Source organism: Anopheles coustani, chromosome 3 (genome assembly GCF_943734705.1).
Source record: "Anopheles coustani chromosome 3, idAnoCousDA_361_x.2, whole genome shotgun sequence".
In the NCBI taxonomy this organism is placed as follows: Eukaryota; Metazoa; Arthropoda; class Insecta; order Diptera; family Culicidae; genus Anopheles; species Anopheles coustani.
Window position 1 is genome coordinate 76,778,425 of NC_071288.1, and position 18,322 is coordinate 76,796,746.

General features: G+C 43.5%; 1 protein-coding gene across 1 annotated transcript in view; it reads right to left on the reverse strand.

Moving 5' to 3' along the window:
• Positions 1 to 15,718, reverse strand: part of LOC131266934 (zinc finger protein jing homolog) — a 74,197-nt gene extending 58,479 nt beyond the window's left edge. The window contains exons 1-2 of the mRNA XM_058269634.1: positions 15,437 to 15,718; positions 8,276 to 9,513 (exon numbers count right to left, since the gene is read on the reverse strand). The gene's annotated coding sequence lies outside the window, so the exon portion shown is untranslated. The remainder of the gene's footprint in view (positions 1 to 8,275; positions 9,514 to 15,436) is intronic.
• Positions 15,719 to 18,322: the final 2,604 nt, after the last annotated feature.

Consider the following 18,322-nt stretch of genomic DNA (forward strand, 5'->3'; position numbering starts at 1 on the left):
TTTGCTAAGTTAGCTTTCATATGATGAAATTCAAGCGCAACAGTTTAAATATCTAAAGCATTGACAAGGTAATCCATCTTTCGAACAGAATAAGGTCTACCTCGTGAACATTTAACGATAATGAAAGCTTAAAACAGTTCGAACGATTTGGTCTTGTGTTTTATTTAAAACATGATTTTTAAGGACTCCAAGTTTTACCATTTTTCTACTTTCAAACACATCATTATGGTAACTATAAAACGCATAAAACAATAGAAACGAACAAACGAGGTCAATGTAGGAAAAAAAGATCGTTTTTGAAGTTATACCAGAATAAAGCTGTTTGATGAAGTGGAGAGAGAAGGGAAAAAAATCACGTTAAAATTTTAACCGACGAAACCAAGAAAGACGGGCGCCAGTCAAGAATGGAACCATTGAAAATAAATCCAACTAGTTTTGTGTTTGGAAAGGAAACACAAAATAAGCAAAACTTCTGCAACGAAATAAGGAAAAAAGTTCTGTGGCAGAATAAAAAAGAATACTTGCATTCACTAACGGCAAAGGTAATAAAAGGAAACTTGAAAAAAAAAAAACAGAAACGGATACGGGCACACATACACGTACGTACACAGCTGCCGGTTGGATCAATGTTCTTCTTTTATTGATTCCAAACGAGGGCAGCTCCGTATGATTTATACGTCAGCAGGCAGCTTGAGGGATAGTTTTGATGATAATCGAATCAAAAATTGGTTCGATTGATGCTAAACGTGGAACATGGAACCGATGGAAAACACGACTCAAGGTGTTTCTTTTCGATAGCTCCTTTACGGGATACACCTGAAGGCGAAACAAAAGCAGATCCTTACGCCATCAGAATGGTAGAAATTAATTACGTTTGTCTGCTTTCAGGAAATGAAATAAAAGTAGGATATCAAACAGGATCGGATCCGCTCTTAAGCAACCACCGAGTTTATGGTTTATTTATCTTGGTAACGTTTGCGGTTATTCTTAAACAGCGAGAAGGAAAAATGTTGGAAATAGAAGAACTATGAAAATATTACAGGAAAATTTAGATTAATTGTTTAGTGTAATGATTTAGTTTTATTTAGAACAGTGTTAATTACAAATTAACCTTTTCGTGACATAAGTAATATGTTAAAGCATTTTAATGCATTCAAACCGGTTCGTTCATATATCCACACACACGTTTAAGTCTTCCGCTAAACTGGCTGATGATTGTGCGATGATTAATAAAATGTTTTCTAAATTAATGATACCCTTGCCCGGTGTTGTAGTCCCTTTTTCACGACCGGTTACGGGGTTCAGCGAAATTGTAGCATAAGGAATCAAATAAAGTCCAGTGAGCAAACATGCGCATAAATTTCACAACCACACGCTGCTGCCCTTGTCCCGCATGACCAATGCATGGCGGAAAAAAGATACGCATCCCCCCCGGGGGAAAACGGGAGGAAAATGAACCAAACTCGTTCCGCTTCGAACGTGGACTGCGGCTTCGCCGATACGGTGCAAAGTAAACCACACGAACACTTGGTTTGTGGCACTTGGTGGGCCCTTTGCCTTTTTTTTGTTGTTCGTCCAACAATTAATAACAAAACTACCCAATGTCCGCCTTGATGACCACCCGGATGTTAAATCCACCCGGAGTGCGTCGCCAAATTAACCGTCTCGTGGACGCGTTCACGAAAATGGCAAGAGAAGGGACACAACGAGGGAAAAGAGAAGCGATGTTAGCGACCGTTTAGCCTTCTAACGACGAGTTGTTGCCTTCGTGAAACGGAATCACTTTCCTCCACAATGGGATGACAGACGAACAAAATTTCTAAAATACGAGTAACAAAAGCCTTCACTTAGAAAAGAACGTGTTCTGTTACTGCAAGCTGAACCTTGAGGCATAACTTACACATGTACAACATAATAAAAATAAAAACAGAATATATCCTTACAAAATACAATTTACTTCAAATACTCTTTAGAGTATAATGAAAATAAATCTACACCAATGTGAAACCCTAAACGTCCAAATGTAAGTAACTTTTTCTGAGTGACTGTTATTTTGTTGTTTTGACATATTTTTTCAAACTAATATTGATACAAACATCAATATACATATTTTGAGAAAAGTTGAAATAAAATGTCTGCTTTGTAAGAAGCAAAATGTTTCTCGTGTATATGAATACACAGACTCTCATGAGAGTTAAATAATATAAATCATGTTGAATGAAAGTTAAATATTATCAAATCATGGTTAAATGACCAACGAGATGTCCCACTATGCAGTGAACCGTGAACGAGTGAAAAGGGAACGAGACACCTTTCGCGAGCATAAAACATCGCACACACACCGGATGATGCCGGAAGATGTCGGGCGAGTTGCAGTCGGGTGCCATCACCTCCTTTTGGCAGGGTTTCGAACGGTTTTAACGGATGCTCCCATCCTTTTTTTCATTTCCCGAACACACACACAACCACACCCGGGGAAGGACAAACAGACAAAGTTTCGCTCGCGATGGGGGGAATTTTGGCACACCGCATACATTTTACCGAGCGTTGGTCTGTGTGTGTGTGTGTCTGTGCACCAAGGCGCGTCTCGTCTGTGTGCGCGCGACCGTTTGGTGTTTATCGAGCAAATAAAACCCATTTTCGATAATGTGCCCACATCAGCACCAGCCAAAGCATGATGACTGAGCGAGCTCTGGTGTCGTGTGTTTATAGTTGGCTGGCGGCGCGCTGGTTTTTCCGCCCTTTCCCCCCTCGGGCCGACCTCATTCTCTCCACACAGGAAAAGCGCAGCATAATGACGATATCGATGAACCTTGCGCGCCGATCGCTAGGGTGTTGTTCACCTTCCACCAACCAGCGAACAGTAATTGAAAAGGTAAAATTTCATAAACTTTTCCCACTGGCGCACAATTTTCATCGCAGAAACTCAACAAAAAAAAAACTTATTTATTTTAAACATGTGGAAAAGCATTTTTAAACAGTTTTCAAATGATGACAACAATTTGTAAGAAGTGAAAAAAACAAACATGACTACGAAGGACAATAGGTAAAACTAATTAACTCCGTATTTGTAAATGCACACTACCGCAGGAAAATGCTCCCAACACATTTAACAATAATCTTAATAACATTTACGGCGTTAATCTTGACGATGTATTCTGTTTTGGTGCTCACTGTAGAAAAGCTTCGCGCGTTGTGTGTTTGCCTTTCGCTTAAGTGCCCCATGGAGGGCCATGTTTTATTTCTTCCTTTTTTTTAACGACAACGGAAACATGAGCGTCAACGACGAAAACCGATGACGACGAGGGCGCTGATTGTGATGATGATGATGATGACGATGATAAATAATAATAATTATTATTTATTGATGTACCCATTTGCGCCCTTCCGTGTGTGTGTCCGGGGGAAGGAGTGGTGGGGAATGGGAGGGTCGTAATGGAGAGGAAGGTTCGCCCCGGGGTGCGCATAGTGCACTGCCTCCATTGCATCATGTCTGGGAGGAGGCCATTCCCCTTCTTACTTGAACCAGCACCCCCCCCCCCACCCCCCCCCCCCCCCACCAGTTCAACCGCCAACCTTTCCGCGGTCGCGACGTTCGTCGATAGAATATAATCATATGCTCACGCGGGCGCATTCCTAATGCAAGGAAAAAAGAGACGTAAGAGGGCAAGCCCTCCAGCCCCGAGCATCATCATCAGCCGCGCCGGGACTGAGGCGGGTGAGTGCTTGTGTGTGAATCAGAGGAATAATAAAGCGATGGTGTGCAGTATGTGTTCTTCCAGTGCATGTCAAACACAGGCATGCATAAAGGATGAAAAGCTGCTGGTGTACGCGATGCTTTACAAGCTAAGGTGAACCGAACCATACCTTAAAATAATATACACCAGTGATGTCAAACTCGTTTCGCCTTGCGGGCCGCATTTCCTCCCAAAATAGGTTCGCGGGCCGCATTTTCTCCCAAAATAGGCTCGCAGGCCAAACCATATAATTGATTGGAGTGATGAAAATATGTTCTTATCAATGTGGTTTTATCTTAACAGTCAATCATGTTTTACATTTTCACATTTTTTCATATTATATTACTTCTTATAAAATTTACAAATTTTGAGTAAAAGAGAGGGTTTGTTGCTCAATCGTTTTCCAAATTTTAACGAATTCAAATCAAGTTTATTGAAATATATGTTGCAGTTCAACACTATTGTGTATTTTGATAAAGATTTTAGAAAAGTAAAGGTATATACATTACAATAGCTAACTTATTGCTCCGCATCTGTTGTTTTGTTTGGAATGGTCTTGTAGTTCATCACGTTTGTTTTCTATAAACACTATTTATCCACTTGTCTAAAAAAATCTGTGTTAAACCTTTGCTGCAAAGTTGCATATCACTTTCTTATTGAAATTGTTTAAATTGACATTCGTTCAGTTCTCTTGCAATTCGAAGTTCGTGAAAAACTTTACATTAAATATTTTGCTATTTGCTATAAGCCAATACTCAAGGATCCAAACTTTCGATGTAATGTTTCAAAGGGGTCGCGGGCCGCACCCAATGTTCTTGCGGGCCGCATGTGGCCCGCGGGCCGCATGTTTGACATCCCTGATATACACCGTAACCCCATCGGGCTTCCACATCGCATTCGAAAGGAGTCGTAGAAAAGATGAACAAGATCCGGAGTCGGATCGGGGCTAGGAAATCTCATTAAGAATTTAAACAGTCTTCCTACGAACCTCCAGAGGCGAGTCCAGGATATCTGGCTTTTCCGAATGATAACGAAACTAAGCTCTGCAAGAAAGGTTGCATCGATAAGCTTAAACTAAGCATTTACTATTATTGAGTTCTATTCTCTGAACCAGTTTATACCAGAAGTTTTCAAAGATACACTAATTTCGTTAGACCCATTCTACAAGTTCTACTTCTGGAAAGTTCCATCTCATACTGAGCTTCACGTTTCACGTTTATTATTATTATTATAATCATTATTTTCAGATTAATATTTCTTTCAAATCATAGATAACAAGACTTTCTGGAGCTCTTGCTATCAAAATACAGGCTGCTTCTAATGCTATTTTCGATGACTCGTTTTATCATTAGACCCAACGTAAGAACTCAACCAACGCCGGTGGAAAACAGACACAACCTCCCAATGCATGATTTATGCATAAACACGAACTCATTTTCTCGAGGGTGAATTTGAAGTGTACAAGTAAAGCCCTTGAAGGTGGAATATGTTTGTCGGTAAGCCGAATTTGTATTATCGGCACTGTTGACGAATGTTTGCACCTCACAACACAATTTGTATTCATACAATAACCCTACGGTATACAGCGCTTGATAAACCTTCTACGTACACTTTTCATCGCAAATGATTTTATGAATATTTTTCCTATGATTTTCCCTATGATTAGTAGCAAACAAATTAAAAACAGAGCGAGCCTTGTTTAACTACTATTTAAAGCAACAATTTTTAAGATGAATCGTAAATACAAGACAACGTTCATAATACTAGCCACAAAAATGGAACACTCTAGAAGTTGTTATTCCTCGTTGTTGAACGAAAATCTTCACCGGTGAAGTTGTATCAGCTGAACAAACTTAAACAAATCCTCCTCATTCCATTGCTTTTGTTGTTTTTGCCGAATATTTTGCAGCTTTGGAGGAACTCGGAACGAAAAACAATGAATGATAGAGTTGGATCCATCTGTTTGAAACATGTTGCTACCTTTCCTACGTTGCAAGAAAAACAGATTTATCCACAGAAGAGAAACAAATCGACCAAAAAAAACCCATGGAGGGGTTATATTCATTGAAAATTTTATCAAACACATACGTCATCGGTTTACCAGCGAAACACTGTTACGCAAGAAAGGCAGATTAACTGGACGAACTGGAACTAAGGCTGGTTACTCATAGGGCTTTGATGGTGACTATCAACGCGAAACTATGATTAACGCCTGCCATTCAAGAGGTCGGCAGCAGTCGATCGCATTCTGCGAAGCAAAAATGAGCTGTAGATCTTTGTTTTCCCCACATTTTATCCTTCGAAAATATAATTTCATTTAAACTTTTTTAACCACGTCCTTTAGTGTACTCCATTTGGAAAACCCGACGTGAAATGCAAACACATATTTTGTGATAAATATGAGACAACAGCGGCAACTGCAGAACCAACAGCGGCAGCTGCCTTGGACCTGCCCGAAGGGAAGATCCGCACCTTTTGCCTGCCACAACACACTTCTTCGGAACACCCCGCACAACGTGTTGCTGCCTCCTTTCCTCGTCGGGTGTCTGTTGCTGCTGCTGCAAACCGAAAACCCAAAAACGAGGTCGAGCAAACGCACGGATGAACAGCAAACCCCCCGCAGCAGCAGCACCTGAGAGACCCTCCGAGGCAGCAGCATTGGAAGCCAAGAGAAGACACGTTGCACTTTTGCCGATACCTTAAACCGTGTGTGTCTACGTCAAGATGATGCCAGGCGTCTGGCCCTGTTTGTGGTGGACCGGAGGAAAAGGAGAAGAAAAGAAGCGACAAGCGGAAAGAATCCCATGTTTGGTTTGTATGTACCTCGCTTCGCAGAGCTCACAGGTCGAGGGTGTGTTTTAGGGGAGGTGTGGCCCGAAACCCACAACACATAACACAACGTTTCTCAGCCTTTAAAAGATGGACGGAAGGGCACGGAAAATTCTAAAAAAATGTGGAAAACACCAAAAACCTTTGCCCAGTTTTTCGATAATTTTGATGGCATCTTTCAAAATTTCGGTTGAAAGTTTCGAACTCATCAGTCAGCTGTTCGGAGGTCAAACGGGAGATGTCCTGGAAAAAGTTTTGGTTCTTTTTTTAAAAAAAACCCGACAGTTGTTTGCTCGTGTTTCGACAACATGTGCTGCATATGAAGCTCCTTTAACGAACGCTTCCCGTTTTCTTCTCGTGACGAAATATGTTTGTAGCGCTTCGCCAACAGGCTGTTCCGAAACTTGTTTCTCGACCGCTTGAGGCTTTTCTGTTTTTTGCGGAAAGGCTCCTTCTTGCGTCGCCTGGCCTAGCAACAGAAGATAGTATCTCGAGTGTATATCTGTTTGAACATTTTTGCGCATGGCCTAAGGAGGCAGGCAAGGCAAGACCTCAAATTAATTTGTACTTTTGCGTACGTTGTTCGCAGCAACACGGCGCGTCGCCTGAAGGGAAGCTTTCGTCAGCCGCCGTTTGTGCAAACCAAAACAAATGGACCAACTTGAGGAGGGTGGAATTTTTGCATCGAAAGAATACTTTTCTTCCGCTCACCAGGAAGCTGGAAAGGAAAATGCGTAATCTATCAGTGCCCGCTCGGTAAGGTTTCGTGGAAACTTTGCGTAATTGTAAAGTTGTGCACGGTTATGAAACACTTCGCAAACAATTTAGAAATTATGAAACACACAAAGCCATATTAAAAGTCGGGAAAAAGTTCATCCTTTCATCTTGCACTTTCACAGCTCGTTTTAGTTGATGAATGTACGGCGTTTATAATGTTGCCAATTATGTTCTCCCTGGGAACCGAAAAGCATACACACACACACAGAGGAGCATGTTTGCCTCGTGACCATATGTTGGCAATTATTTCGCTGGTGGTTTGCTGACTTTGTTTGAAGGTGGCATGTGCTTAAGCGGTATTTCTTAGCCACAACATTACATTAAAAAAAAGGCGCGTACAGGGTTTGGCATAAGCATAACCATAATAATTAGGACCAATTTGCTCGCCATAAAAATGCCGCCAGTGTGGTGTTGTTGTGGTGTCAACTTATCATCTGTTTTCCTCCTTCCGAAAGGGCAATGTCTCTTTTTTGGACCGGTTGTGGTTTTCCTTTCTTCGCGATGGAGACACGCATTTGCTTGCCTCAACAGCAATATCTCCGATTAAGATGTTCTTGTCGATATAATTGGACGACAGGCGTCGGTGTCGAACGTTCAACGCAGAAGAAAAACATATAACGGTAAATAGAAGTTGACATCTGGAGGAGTGCGCGTTCTCGATGGTTAACTGAACAACCTCCCGAAAGTATTCCTTGATGAACATTGAAGTATAAAACTGCATTTTGCGTATAGTAAATGTTTTCTGCATAAAGGGATCTTTTATCCCGTTCCAAGTTTCCAGGATTGGGAATCGAACCTATGTCATCGTGGGCGTCTGCCGAGCGGTGTTCTAACCGACGTTCGCTCACGGCTATCCTGCACCTTCCGAGTGACCAATCAAATAACTAATAAAAGCGAACATTGTCTGTGACATGAACAAAAAAGAAACCTACCTTTTCACTTTGTTGTAGCTTTTTGGCCGTGTTTCCACAGTTAGCTGGTGGCAGTACAGGATGTCGCTTACGCCAGAAGTAGCAAAAGAAGCGCCTCGTAATCCATTTTTCGACGATGCTGCCTAAATTCCAACGAACGACAAATTTCCCTTTTCACGATTAAAAATTCAGATCGGAGCTCTCCCCTTTTAGCTTCACTTCCGGTGCGCGACTCGAGGACAGCAGCCTTTTTCTACGCAGGAGCGCAAACAGAGCGAATGAGAGATAGAGAGAGAGAGAGCGGCACGTTTCCGGGAGTTGGAAAATTCCTGTGCCCGGAAAATGGAGCCCCGAGCCGACGCGGAACTTGTGGATGGGGGGGAGATGGTAGATCCTCCCTTCCTCTCTTTCTTTCTCCCACTTACTTCCTCTGACAAAATTTTCCCGCTGCTAGCCGGTGAGAGAGAAGAATTCCTCTCACCAGAGCAGCCTTCACCGGTCTCACTTTCTCATGCAGCACACACTTTGCTACACGCTTTTCCGGGAAAGAAAACACTCCCCCGTACACCCTGGAAAAGCGGCCGCGAGGCGCGCAACGGTACGGGAGTTGGGCAAACTGTTTTACGCGCTTTTCCTCGCCTCGAGCGAACTCAGCAGCTTTTTTGCCATCGGATTCCAGCGCTTCAACCGACAAATGACATCGTCATCTTGGGACTTATGCTCGAGACACATGCAAAAAACCCTCCCTCTTTCGCTGACACTTCCTTCACCGCCTGCAAAAAAATGGCCACACCGCATACGAACACACACCGACACAACGCGTACTACTTGCGCAAAAAGACTGCCGTTTGCTGTTGCGCTACGCACCGGAACTTTTCTTTTCCATTTACTTTTTTTTTCGCAGCTTTTCTTTTTCTTATTTTTACTGCTTCATCGACACTTTACGCTTACTTACTTCCGCTTTCTGCCTTTGTTACACGCGCATACTTTTGCACTTCTAAGCACTTTTCCTGCCCGCTTGCCACTCTTGCTTTTTTTCTTCTTTGCAAACCTTATTTTTACACACTTTTTTCGCACTCTCTTTAAGATTCTAACTTCTACTTCCACAAACACTTTTACTTTCCGGGTTTCCAAGTAAAACTCTCAATTCTTTACCGGGTGCTGTTATGTTGGTGTTATGTCAAAGGATTCTTATCTTTTGCTTATCACTTCACACACTTCCCATTAAGCCGGTTCTGGCGAGTAGTAAACTATAAATGCTGCAAGTAAAAAGGAAGGAATAAGAACGTTAGAACATTAGAAGAAAAGAATTGAACAATAGAAGTTCTGTTAGAACTGTGTCTTTCGAAGATTAATTGCAAAGAAAATAACTTTTCCATCAAAGGATATTTCTTCCAGCTATCACGTATCCAACCGCGAAGATTGGAGGGTTAAGGAAATAAAATGGTTTGATGAGGAAAATGAACCTAAAAGGTACTTGGCAACGATGATGATGATGATGATGATAATCGAAAGGATTTCACTTCTTAATTTAACACACAACCTTTCCGCTCGTAGTCATGTGACCGACGGCACAAACACTACTGCAAACGGTGCAGCAAGAGTAACGAACACAAAAAAGAAAACAGATCCTAAAAGACAGGCTCATCGCTGTGCTGCTGTTTGAGAAGATAGTATAGAAACATATACACCACAAAACCCTTATTTCCGAAAGAAATGTTTTTCGTTAGGTGCATAAAGTTCATGCGGGAGGGAGGAAATGTACTTTTCTGCCCTTTTTGAGCCTGTGGGCAGAAACAAATAATTAAAACATCACCATACCAACAAGAAGAGATAAAAAACAAGCTTCTGAATCCTTTCCGAGGCAATGGAGAAGAAAATGGACAGGCAGAGGTGGGAGAATCTCGCGATACGAAGGAGGACACCCTCTCCTCGTGCCGTGTGCATTGGTTGTATTTGTGTGAACCAGAGCTCCTAAGCTTCCCGCAATCGGCGAAAGTCGTAAGGATTGCATGCAATGTTGCTGCAGCAGCTTCATGCAATTTGTTCCATCATCAAGCTAAGCAACCCACCTTAATCACACACCGAAATGCAAGTTTTGTTGAACAAAGGCTTTGGAGAGGAGACTTTGGTCTTCTTCGAACGACGATAGAACACCCACGAGGCGAACAACTATCACCTAGAAGAAGCAACAACCAGAGCCACAGAAGATAGAAGGCAGACAAATAACACACCCCTGAGAAGAAGGGTTTGAAGACGTACCAACACCAGCGCGTTCTACCAACGCGGTGCAACGAAGCAACGACGGACGGGAAAGAGATCGAAAACAACGACTGGAAAAGCTAACGCGCGCCGCACGGTTTGCGGGAACATAGTTTTCTCGGAAACGCCAACCTCGTCGCGAACGCGAACTTGTGTACCTTGCACGGGCAAGAACATGTTGTGAGTGAGCGAGACATAACCCTCATACGACACCCCTTCCATTCGCACCGACATGATGGTCGCACTTCGCGGTTCTCGCGTTATCGCATCTTCTACATCGCGCTCCGCGAAAGCTCGCGCTTATTCTCGCTCTCATCGCATTGGCGCATGTTGTGTTTCATTTACTCTCCCCAGCAATCGAACGGGGAGAGCGAGCAAAACAATAAAAACAAAACCAACAGTGGATCATCTCACGAACTAACAGCGCTGGTTGAGGAAGGTGACGGGGAGCGGCCGGAAATCCGATGGAGTCAAACAGGGGAGAAGAACCTGAGACTACACAAAAAAAGAAAGATAAAGACGAGTACTAACATCGGGCGATATAGAGATTTAGTAGACGAGAAATTGACTCTTTCATTAGTTTGGAGGGTACGTTTAGAATTAAGGGTTAGTCACTTCAATTCTATTCCATCCACCGATTGCACAGTAGGCTCTGACTATAATATATCTAAAATACCTGAATTTTTAGGAAAATTTCTATACACATTTTCCCGTAAAAAAAACAGTTTCACCCACGTTTTACTATTCTGATAGAAACCCGATTTCCACAAAACGATCGCTCTTTCCTCGAACTTCCTCAACACCGCCATGCTGCTTCAGTTCCAGATATGCGCTTATATAACAGCGTAACCAGCGCAGCATACTTCTCCTCAGGGAGTTGGGGTGTATTCCGTGCCGGAAAGGGGGCCCCGTACGGGAGAGAAGAGCGCGTGCTAGCAGCATAATGTGCACAGCATGAAGTTGAGCATGAAGTGTGTAGAGACCGCGCGTTCGAACCATTTTCGTTATGGCCCTTCTAATATAACGAGTTCGAAAGTCTGTGTGGGACTTTTATTCGTTTGTAGTTATTTTCATGTTTCTGGGTTGAGTTAGAAAAGAATTTCTTCTGAGTATTAGAGATAAGGTAAAAAGCGAGATGTTTGGATGTTTTGAAGTAGCTAAAGATCAGCAATCCTGTTGAGCAGAACTTGAACAGGCATTTCCCAAGCACCTTATAATATTAGTGATGAGAGAGAGGCACAGGGCCTACTTTAACAAAATTATAAAATGACTGTTTTTAAGCACATCGCTTTTTTAAACGAAACCTACAAATACAGACAACTCGTGGCCACAGGAATAAATTATACGATCGCAGTTGCATCACATCGATTGCATTGATCTCCAGCGAACGGATACGGTTTACTGGTGCGCGTGTGTTGTTGCAATTTTCCCCTCCAACGAAACAAAAAAAAACTTCAAATGCAACTGATGGTTAGCCCTGCCGCTTCACATCGTGTGCACACGATTCGTGAGTCTCGTGGAAAAGGCATAAACATTAAATCGCACGAGCGCCGCACGTTTCTGACACACGGCTTGGCTTCGTGGTGGAACAGAAAACTCGCTTAGCCCCCATGGGATGGCAGAGAACAGTTTTTTACGGTCCACTGGTGGCAGGAATCTGCGCACACAATACATTCTAAAGGGAAGCTCTAAAGGGACCAGCGAAGCAAGAGTAGCAAGAGGCCGCTAGCCCTCCCTTTGGGCCATCCACCCATCCGCTGCATGTCCCAACTTTGGAAGGATCCCTTCCACTCGCGAGTCGCTAGGAGCGTAAGCGAAAAGAATGGCCGTTCACGGGAAATATATATTCGGTATTAAATTTCCTCCAGCAGTTGCTGTTGTTAGGTGTCTTCTTCATCTCATTCGACCCTCGGAATCGGGACGATGGAAAGCCGAAACAACAAATAAGCAGAGAGGCACTACCAAAGCTACCTTCTGTAGGGAAAACCTTCGCACGGTTGGTTCCGCGGCTACCTGGAATTTCAGGCAGGTAGAATCAACGCGAACAGGAACGGAAAGCGAGAAGCAGAGAAAGAGGCCACACAAACACATGAATGTACAGCCGATCATAACACACAAACAGTTTCGCCAGGATTCTAAAGGATCAACTGATTCTATCAATGTCGATGCAATCGATCAAGCTGTCGATCGCTAATCAAACGGTGTTTCTTTTGTTAAAAAAACAGCATTTAAGTGCCTCACAATGAGCTTGGTCGGATGGCCCATGGGCTTAAATGTACTGGAAGTACCGCAACTAACTGAAATGAAAATCAATTATATCAGTTTGAACTGATGCAATTTGGTGTTGGTAAATTTAATTTGCAAACAATGCTGCGTCGAGGATATCTTGAAATTCACGTGTCTCCATATGTCTGTTCTTACCATTGACATTTGTATATGAATGTATTTCATTTGAGAAAATGTTTCTTTTTATAAAAAAAGCTACATTAATTAGCCCTTCTTGGAATTTATCCTTGCATTTCCATGTACGTAAATTGTAATTTATTGGAACTGCTTCGAATGGGTTTTGAAAAATTCTCATTTCTGAAGCCTTTGGATCCACTTTAGAAAACCTCCCATTGAACTGTTTTGCAGGTTAATAATCAGATCACATGCGTAGTCAACTAGGAACTGTAGCTTTGAGTCTTCTTTAAATATCCGGCAAAATTTGTTTTCTGTACCTATGCTGAAAATACTCTGTGCCTAAGATAATTATGAAAGAAGAAAATAATAACTGAAAATAGGTTTTTCCTGTCCTTGAATTTTAAGATTTAGTAAATTGGAGTGGTTAGTTATGTTTGCTGCAAATTCTAATTTCCAAAGCAAGTTTTTATCACGTAGCAACGGTTCTTGCTTGCCCTTTGTATATAAAAAATCTGTTTTTATTTAGTCTTATATACATTCTATCATATTTCGAGCATTCTGATCAACAGTTTTCTATAAATAACCATCTCACTTCTGTGTATTATCGTTAGAATATCGTATGAAATCCAAATAGAAATCGATGCTTAAGTTTTGCGGGCCGCACGGGAGGGGCTCGCGGGCCATACGTTTCATTGACAAGTTCCTTTTTGGCAATGATCGGTGTTGATGTTGCTGTGGTGAAAGAAAGTGTGATTTACAACGAATTTTGCTGGGTCTTGTCAAACCCTGTAATGCAGGTATGTAACGTGTGCGAATCATTGATATGTTGTACACGATTGGCAAATTATCTTTCTCCAACTTCCACCCTTCAACAAGAGTTGCACACTTTATTGGTACACCGGGTATGACACTTTATTGTGTAAACACAATTTTTTTTTTCATAGTGCTTTTGTGGTACCACGCTTTTATCTGCTATTTGTGTTATGTAGCAAAGTAGCTGCGATTGGAACTTAAAATTGTCAAGTCCTTTCTCTAATCCACTGTGCAATGGGAAGCTGCGGTGGTAATTGGGGTGGTACAAAACGGCACGTTTAATTCGCACTGTCACTCGTATTCTTTACGCACGTTTTCTTCACGTGAGCGCGTTTTTCTATTCACTTTCACCCCCGGATGGACGTTCCTGGCATAGATACCACCCCCTTTCAACCTTTCACAAATGTTTCACAAACAAATCACATACACACGTACACATCATTCGTCGATCTCACAAGGTAGAAGATCTATTTCTAAGTGAAAATATTTTTATCCCACTCTCGCTTCGATACCGACGTTCTCTTTCTCACTGAGAACGGCCGAAGAGTGCACAGAAGACCCATCCATTCAAATGGAAAAAGTAGAAAGAAAAAAAAAACAACCCAAACGTCGAAGAAACAGAACCAACCAACCGCACACATTCGCACGCACACAATGTAGAAGAGAGTACGAGAGAGTGTATCCTTGGTGTTCTCTTTCGCAAGCACGTCTCTGGCCAATACAACCGTCCTCTTTCCACTCACCACGCCACCGTCTATCGATTATCACCATCAGGCTCCGATTTCCTGCCACCGTCGTTCTCTAAGTTTTGCTTTTCGTTTACTCTCGCTCTTTGACTGTCCTTTTACACCTCTTTCGCACGATTGAAGGAACGTTTCGCTGGCGAGAAGTGGAAAAGAAAAACAAAACGTACACCGTCGTGTCTATTGCCGCACACACAAGCGTAGCCGTTAAGCTTCTACGATACGCACACACACACAAACACACAACGTTGAGGGTTGAACGATGGAAGGACGTGCGCACGATGGGTTGGCCAGGGGTACAAACAATAATTGCTCCCCGGAATCGAACGATGGATCGGGCCTCGATGGGGTTTTCTGTTTCTTCGTACACTCTTTTCGTTCACACTTCTGAAGTATTTTAGTACAAGGATTCGAACTATTTCTAATTCGCCTTCACCAACTAATGGAGCCCAAAAAAAAAAAACACCGTGAATGTGCACGGCGCGCGCTTCCCTTTTGGTAGACTTCCGAAAACGTCGCGCGCGCGGAACAGGGAAGTTTGCAGCGGAAGTGTGTGCGTGTGTGTGTTAGCAGCCGGAGAGAGGAAGAAAGGGAACGCAATTGTCAAGATGGATGAAGCGCGCTGCGGTGTGCCTGCTTCGATCGCACCGTTCCGCCATTTCCGCGTGTCGAACATCCCTCACAGGCTGATCAAAAACGGCCCACCATCTCAGGCCAACATGTCACACAGTGCGTGTGCTCTTGTTTGATTTCCCTCTGCTTTATTTCACCTCGTTATCAACCACACATAGGAGCCCCGTCGATACGAGACGAGATACGCGGCCACCTAATACACCGCGTGCTGTAGTACGCTACTTTGCCGTTAAAAGAATTTATTCCACCAAGAAGAGAAAGACACAGGCCACACATACAGACACAAACACAGCCAGGGGCGGCGAAGATTTAACACGAAAATACACACCTTTTTCTTTCATCTCCCTCCACGGGGATTGTTTGATTGAAAAAAAACGGCTCGTTCACTAGCTTCACTTTTCCATTCACGACGAAAACTTCACGCTGGGGTTCGTTGATGGCGAACTGTTTGTGTGCTCGTATTGCTGATTGCAATTAATAATTTTGCATCATATTCCAATGCTGCTGCTGTTCGAAACGCTCCTTCTCTTTCTCTGCCGCTTGCTATCCGATGGAACGGGCACTGAAAAAAGGTACCAGACGCACTCTGCGCGAATACCATCCCCTCCGGTGTCTCTCGGCAGACTGGATTTTAAATTCCCTTCCAAAGCTCACCAACCGCGATTCTGGGCGAGAGAGCGAACGCTCTGCTCTCTTTCGAAAGAGAACGTAGCATATAGCGTGTACCCTTTCCGTTTCATTGCACGATGGAAGCGTGGACGAAAGTATGCGTGCAGGGGGTTAAGTTTATTTATGGTATCGTTTGTACGGGAAAAGAGGGTGCTGAATGTGGGGAGTGCGGTGGAACTGCCAGGAATGCCAGGCCCTTTTCACGTCTTGCCAATGGTTTGCTGCAGGAAGAAGAAAAGAAGAAAGGTGTGCGGTATTCTTTTGCTCTCACCAATACCCTCACAAATGCTCTCACTGATTACGCTATAGCGATCTCACTTGCTCACTTGACTAAGATGTCGCCCGTGCTCTCTCTAACCTTTCTCTCCGTGAAGTACGCCGCGTGCACGCGCGTGGTGAAACAGAACGTTCTCTTGCTCTCCCAGAATAGTCGTCTCGCCCTGTTCCGTACTCTCTCCATTTTTTATCGCCGCCGTCGCAATCGTCCCCTGCCCGTCCCCCTCACTCACTATAAACGTACCACAGCGAACCGCGGGGGAATCATTCAACTCCGGTTGGAAAAAAAGCAGAGAACAAATAAACCATGTAAAAAGGCAGAATCCTCAAGCAGCACGCGAGATTCACGTTGGATGGCTCACGTACACAACCCCGCCCGTACTCCCCACAAAGCCTGCCTTCACGCGGGAAAGAGGAAAAACCCCTTCCCAACTGTCCCACCCCGGCTGCTCCACCGACAAATGGTTTTGGCTACTTTTGGGAAGGGAAAATGAAAATTAAATGATTGGATTATCGGGCCATATTTGTGGTTACAGTTTTTCCGAAATCGGAACGAGATTCCGAGCACGGATACCGACAATTTGATAAAACATTGACGCCCAGAGTGAAAGCTGTTTTTGTTTTGTTTTGCATGTTTTCCCCCTAGCCGCGGCGGGCAATAGTATTCAATTATCCTCAGTTAATTTTGGCTGCAAACACGATACCCCTTTTTGGCCTTATTCGACTGCACAATGCAATTATAATAATGAAGTTTATTTAGCACTTCACATCCCTGCGGTGGAAAGAAAAATGTTTGCAGCCATCTCGATCGAGTGAGCGGAGGTGAGAACAAGCGATGATAGGTGGATTGATGGAGGGTAAGGATTCGGGTGTTGAATCGAAGAAAATATGTTTTGCCTTGCTATCATCAAGAAAAAGACATCAACATGAAGACACTTTCCATGACCAACAGCATCCATTTACTCCTTTATCGTTTCGTGATTCATTTTACACGCCCTCACGACTCACTTCTCACGCCGGTGAGACGACTTTATTTCCAGCTTCCTGCCGTCGTCCATCTTCCGGATCGATCCATCCATAACGTTCCAGCTTCGAAGTATAGAAAGAAAATAAAAAAAAAACACGGCTGGACGGTAAATGCGAATGAAGAACCACTCCCCCGCCGAAAACCCGGAACGAATGGGCCATGACCCCGCGCACCCAATGGCACACGTTTCAACCCCCCTTCTTCACCTATCTGCACCGTCCTTCATTTCGGCCGATTGAAGATGAGATGATATATGAGCAGCATAAACACACACGCAGTGCCGCTTCCGCCATATGATGGCGGTCTATTATGTTCTTTTATTGGGTGCTTTTTTTTCATTTTCATTAAGGCCCCGCGGCGATCGGGAAGCGTTCCATTCGTATGCGGTAGGAAGGCCACTCCGGAAATCCGATTTAATAGTGCTCCAACAAAAGGGAAGCACAACATCGGATCGGTGGCGTTGTATTTTCGAATGGTTTCGTTAATTGGTTTGTTCGAGGCATCGGTTCCGGCGGGAAAATCTTCAAAATATGTTTATACTTATGTTCAAAGGCAAGCAAACTAAAAATAAAATCAAACCAGTGCAAAACATTCAATCTGACGTTTTCTTTATTTAGGACATTTCATAGGGTTTTTCCAAAGAGTTTCCTTGGAGTTATTTTCCAAATTGTGTTATTTTAGAATCCGAACTCAGTGTCAAAGATTCATTCACAATCTTCCCAAATTTTTCCGATTCGCAGAAAGAAAACCCCCCAGTCGAAACCGGATCGGTTCTTAAGGGAAGTATTTTCCAACTTTACTGATGTGAAAATGACTGTATCCTTCGGCGATTAAAACTTTTTTCCGTTTGCTCAGCTCTATTTTCATCCAGCTGCAGCATTTTATTTTTCCTCACGTTGGAGTTGTGCGAAACCGGGAAGGACTCCTCCTCACCGGAAGTGTACCGACTGGAGCCAGGATGAGCTAAGTGAGTGAAGAAAACGCGGACGGTGGTGCTGGCGGTGAAAAATCGACCAACTTTAGGCTCTCGCGGGAACGTGCCACCCTCTCGGGATCGTGTGCTCACCAACACCAGCATCGCAAGGACACGGACACACCGCTTCCACCAATGTACGCGCACATCATCCGAAGCGTCACGTAGTCTTTCCATTTTCCCGACTCAGGCGACGGCGGAAGTGCTGTGCTGGCTCGGAGGGATGTGTTTTCATTTGATCACCCGCGCGTTTCCCTCCGTTCACTCCG